Raw genomic sequence first — 6073 nt, 5'->3', positions numbered from 1 at the left:
CGACTTGACGGCCCTTAACAACAACAGGATGTCTGAGATGATGTCCTCTCAAGAACTGCAACTTAATTACATCTGCAAAGACCCTTTTTCCAAATTAGGTCACATTCACGGTTTCTAGGTAGACACAGACCACCTTGAAGGCTCACCGTGCAACTCTCTAAGGAGCCCTGGTGCTCGGCTGCTAACGGGAATGTTGGTGGTTTGAACCCACAAACCTCTGTGCAACAGAAAGATGTGGCAGTCTGCTGCCGTCAAGGGTACAGCCTGGGAAACCCTATGGGGCAGTTCTACTCTGCCCTGTGGGCTCACTGTGATTTGGAATCAACCCAACAGCAACTGGGTTTGGCTGATTTAACCCACTGCACCCACGAAAGCAGTCCTGATGTGCTACTGCAGATTAATGCTCTGGACTGCAAAGTTGGTTTGAACTGCAAGTTTGGTGATTCAAGCTCGCCAGCTGCTCCTCAGAAACCCTATATAGGGTTGCTATGGGTCGGAACCGACTCGATGGCACTGAACAACACCCTAGAAAAGGAGTTCTGGTAGTGTAGTGGTTACGAGTCAGGCTGCTAACCTCATGGTCAGCGGTTCAAAACTACCAGCCATTCTGCTGGAGAAAGATGAGGCTTTCTGCTCTTGTAAAGATTTACAGCCTCGGAAACCCTATACAGGGTTGCTATGAGTCAGAAATGACTCCACGGCACATAACTACCACCAGCACACCCTGGAAGCTGCCGCCATCAGATCTACTTCATGCACAAACACGTCCTTCTTGCTACAGGTTTCTTCCACGTGTCCTTTCTGCTCCGTCCTCACTGAGGCTGTTCAGGCTCTCTCCTCTCTTGCTGGGACGGGTGCAGTAGTCTTCTAACCCTCAAACCAGCCCACGTTATCCCTGCGTCAGACACTTGCAGGGAACAAACCCACTTCCTCTGGCATGGTTGCTCCATCTCTTGTGCAGGCCTCTGTCCACTCTGACTCCCGGAGACCTCCGTGCCTTTGAGCAGACTGTTCTCCCACACTGAAATGCTTTTCACGAGTGATCGTTTCTCAGCCTCCGTCCCTGAGCAGATCCTCAGGGAGCCTTTCTGTAGCCTCCCGTGGGTCCTGAGTTTCCTCCTTGGCCATAGGACTTGTCTCTCATTTCAGCATACACTGCCATGCCCAGGACTTCCTTCATAGTTAGTGTTTCTTGGGGATGAGGCTGGCCCGTTCTTTACCTCCGTTGCTGCCATCAAGCTCAGCTGAAAGTTTAGCACACAGAGGTGCTGAATAAGGTTTGATTTGTCACCTAACCGAATGACAAAGCCCTCAGGAGCAGAGACCTTGTAAAATGTATTGGCTTAACCCAGGACACCCTGACAGCATCTTGTGTGTGCGTGCATATCACAAAGCTGTAGGAATTGAACTGCTGCCAAGCCCTATGGGTTCTACTCTGACACATGGGGTCTCTATGAATTGAAAACTGACGATACACAATATCTACAGGGCACACTGAGGGGGTCTGAAGGAGCTTGGCTTTTGAAATCAGTTGTAACTACAGGCCAAACATTAGTCTCGGTACAACCTGGGCGGGTCCCTGGATTTCTTGGAAGTCTCTATTTTCTCATCTGAAAAGCAGGACTGATTTTCACCTCCCTCAAAGCAGTGGCAATGTAAACACAGAGTTAGCATTGTTGTTAAGTGCTGTCGAGTCTGTTCCAACTCATAGCGACCCTGTATAGGGTTTACAAGGAGTGGCTGGTGAATTGAACCACTCACCTTGAGCTACAGACAGACCTTGCAGTTCAGTGCTTTATCCCACAGTGCCACACCAGGACTCCAAAGTTAGCGTATGACTCAGCAATCCCACTCCCAAGACAGTTGGGGTCCTACGTCTACACAACTAGTACTTGAGGTTCAGAACCACCCTATTCCCAACAGCCAAAAGATACTCATCAACCAGTAATTAGATTAACAAATGTGGAATATGATCTGGTTATAAGATGAAGTACTCTGTTAAATCCACTGTAAATTCTTCTCATTTCTTCGCAATCTCTTAAATTTGTGAAAATTTGTATGTATGAAGAATTTGCATGCGTGTATATTGACTTTTTTTTTTTTTAAGTAACTTGAATTCTCAGAATGAAAATGCAAAAGGCCTATTGTAACTATTAATTGAAAATATATATATTGTCTTTGAATGTACAGGAAGCTGACACGGCATTAACTATGATATGGTTGTGCCTCAGTTTTGGGGGGCCACCTCCCCTTTTGACAGGATGTTGGAGTCCTGGTATGGCACTGTGGGTTAATGCACTGGACTGCAAAGTTGCTTTGAACCATAAGTCGGCAGTTCAAGCTCACCAACCGCTCCTCGGAAACTCTATACAGGGTTGCTATGGATCAGAACTGACTCACTAGCACTTAACAACAACAATAGGACATTTGTAGATCTTCATTTCTGGGTGGGGAAGAAGCTGGAATGGTAACTAGACTACCCAAGAAGAGTCCAAAGGTATTATTGCTCCCATTGTTGGGTTGTTAGGGATTTGACAGTGTTTGTATGTGATGCAGTGTGCCCTTACTGAAGGTGGCCCCTCTCTTGTTCCCATCTGTGCCTACATGTGCATGCTCTTAGGAAGCAGTGGAGCAGAATTTAAATCCAGGCTTTCAGCCCTTATGTCTGCCCACTGGCCCTGGGCCATGCTGCCTTTCCCATTGCTTGAACTGAATTGTTTCTCTCACAACCATACGCTGGAGTCCTCAGTGCAGGTGAAAGTGACCTTGTTTGGATATAGGGTCTTTCTTTGAAGAGGTGATCAGTGAAGTTGACAAATCCAAACCAAAAACTAAACCCACCGCCATTGGATCGATTCCAACCCACAGCGACATTTCAGGACAGGATAGAACTGCCCCTCAAGGTCTCTAAGACTGTACATTTCTACAGGAGCAAATAGCTGTATCTTTCTCCCTCGGACCTTGCAGTTAGCAGCTCAATGCCTAGGACACAGAAGAGCAGAACTGTTTTGGAACAGAATATTATTGTTGTTATTAACTGCCGTTGAGTCAGTTCTGACCCGTGGTGACCCTTTATAGGGCTTCCGAGGGGCATCTGGTGAGTTTGAACTGCCAACCTTGTAGTTCAACCGACTTTGCCATCCAGTATATTAACCCACAGCGCCACACCATGATAGGTGAGTCAATCCCTTCTGGAGTCTGGATGTAGCATTGTAAGATAAGCACTGAACTGCTAGCCACAAGGCTGGTGATTCAAACCCATCAGCCACTGCTTGGAAGCCCTATACAGAGTCAGAACTGACTTTATTGCACTTAACAATCCTTCTGGTAGCGTAGTGGTTACGAATCGGGCTGCGAACCTTAAGGTCAGCAGTTCGAAACTACCAGCTGCTCCGCGGGAGAAAGATCAGGCTTTCTGCTCCCGTAAAGATTTACACCCTCGGAAACCCTGTACAGGGTCGCTATGGGTCGGAACCGACTCGATGGCACTTAACAACAACAACAACAACAACAATCCTTCTAAGTGGTGTCTTATCAAAGGGAAGAATACACAGGGAGACAGTCACATGGGGGCTAGATGCCAGGTGAAGATAAGATTATCTTATCCAAAGATTTCTGACAGCAAGACAGGCAGGAGCAGTGTGGAGTCCTTCCTCTCTCAGGACTCGCGGCAGGACTCGACACAGCCAATACCTGATTTGGACCCTTTCAGCCTCCAGAACTCAGAGACAATTCACACCTTGGTTTTTAAAGGCCCCACTTTGGGGTGCTTCATTATAGTAACCCTATAAATGAAGAGGCCTCGGTGATGGCAGCAGGCCAGTGAGGGGGCAGGGGAGTATCACCACTGTCCTTGTCCTTGTATGACCTCTTGAATTTGGGTGGGCAGCATTCAGGAACAGCTTCCCAGGTCTGTAAGGACACAGCGAGTGGCTCACCTGGGACCACCCATGTCCTCCTGCCTGGCCCTAGGTTGCCATTGGTGAGCTTGATCCTTGCTCATCTGGTGAACCCTGTCAGTGTGCGTCCCCAGTGTCTGTGCATAAGGCCAGCAGCTCAGGGCACAGAGGCAGACTGAAAGCCCCTCGGTGTGTCCCTACATGCCTTTTCTCCAAGGTTAACCAGCCCACAGAAGGAATCAGGCTGGGTTGTGGCAGCAGGAATGGAGAGACTGTGTGACCTTGGGCAGGTCTCCTCCCCTCTCTGATCTTCTATTTGTAAAATGGGAGTCATTGTGGCTGTCCGGTCTCTCTGTGAGATGTTGACAAGTGGATAACGCATCCACCAAGTGGGAACTGAACTCCTCCGGGCAAGGACTGTGCCTTTCTTGTTCTCTGACTCACACTCAGTGCCTACCACAGTACCTGACACACAAGGCCCCTGGGATGAAGTCTATACACTTACTATGGCATTGTTGTTGTTGTAAAGTGCCGTCGAATAGGTTTTGACCCTTAGCGACCCTGTACAGGGTTTCCAAGGCTGTAAATCTTTACGGGAGCAGAAAGCCTCATCTTTCTCCCACGGAGCAGCTGGTAGTTTCGAACTGCTGACCTTGCGGTTCACAGCCCGATTCATAACCACTATGCTACCAGAGCTCTGGCATTAGGTCTCTCCATTCCTCTGTGCCTTTGTTCAGGCTGAGTCCTTTGTCTGGATTGCCCTTCCCTTCCCAGCCTCCTGCACACAGCCCACAAACCACCTCCTCCAGGAAGCCTCCCTTGTTCTCACCTGGCCCTGCTCCTCCTTGCAGGGATCTGGTTTCACTGTGGCCAGCCTAGGGGCACACAGGTCTCAGAAGTCTCCTTTGCAATGTGGAAGGGACAGAAAAGAGTAAGATTTCCAGGGTGGGTGGAACCTTCTCTAAAGCTCAGCAACAAATCTTCATGGCACAGAAACGGCTTTGGGCATGTGTAGGAAATATACTCAGGTTGCATGCTCCAGGCCTCCTTCTGAGATGCTCCTCCATGTCCCAGGGCCATTGTGTCTCAGTGCACCCAGGCCGGGTTCTGCAGAGGAAGACCCTCCACATTCCCTGAAGGGTGGGTGTTCTGTGGGGCAGGAATCTCATGTTGTAGCTGAAGAATGTCATGATGCTTAGACTACCCCACTTCTACCCCAGTCTGAGGTAATGAACCCCAGGCTTCTTCCACGAGGTCACATGGTAGTGACAACTCTCACGTGAGGAAAGTGGCTTTGAACCTCCTGCTCTGGGTCACTTGGCCTTACCAGTGTTCAGAGGCCTTGGGAAAATTGAATTGTGAACACAGGGTCCTAACCATGATTACCACCAGGTCCAGACAGGCTAAGCACTTGCTTCACTTAATTCTCAGAAACCAACCCTAGGAGGTGGGTGGTCCCAGCCTCACTTTGCCATCAGTCGGTTCTGACTCATAGTAACCCTGTATAGGGTTTCCAAGGAGCGGCTGGTGCATTTGAACCACCAACCTTGTGGTTCAAACCAACCTTGCATACAGTGCTTTATCCCACAGCATCACACCAGGGCTCCAGGCTCCCTTTAGATGTCAGGGAACGGGGTCAGAGAGAGGTCCAGTTAGCCTTCCTAGTGGGCGGTGACAGACGGTAGGATTGTTTGACTTTGAGACTTTATTCTTTCTAATTTGCTCTCCAGATAATAATGTTGTGTGCTATTAGATCAATTCAGACTCATAGCAACGCCTGAGGGCAGAGTAGAACTGCCCCATGGGGCTTCCGAAGAGGTCAACCTTTAACAGGAGCAGATGGTCAGCTCTTGTCTTCACAGAGTGGCTACGGGGTTCAAATCTCTGACGTTCAGTGAGCAGCCAAAAGCTTAACTCATAGAGTAGTAAATACAAGGTCAGTCAAAAAATATTACTCGAAAATAGAAATGTTTATTACACAAAGCTATCAAAATGTGAAGCTATTGATTCTTGACAAGTCCTCCACCTAGGTCTACATACTTCTGTAGGTGGGGCGTCCATTCTTGTAAGATTGCCCTTAGTGTGGCGCTGTGGGGTAATGCGCTGGGCTGCAAAGTCGGTTTGAACCGCAAAGTTGGTGGTTTAAGCTCACCAGTTGCTCCTCGGAAACCACA

Source organism: Chrysochloris asiatica, unplaced genomic scaffold, assembly GCF_000296735.1.
Source record: "Chrysochloris asiatica unplaced genomic scaffold, ChrAsi1.0 scaffold00001, whole genome shotgun sequence".
Lineage (NCBI taxonomy): Eukaryota > Metazoa > Chordata > Mammalia > Afrosoricida > Chrysochloridae > Chrysochloris > Chrysochloris asiatica.
The sequence above is the reverse complement of the archived record's forward strand: the minus strand, read 5'-3'. Positions refer to the sequence as shown.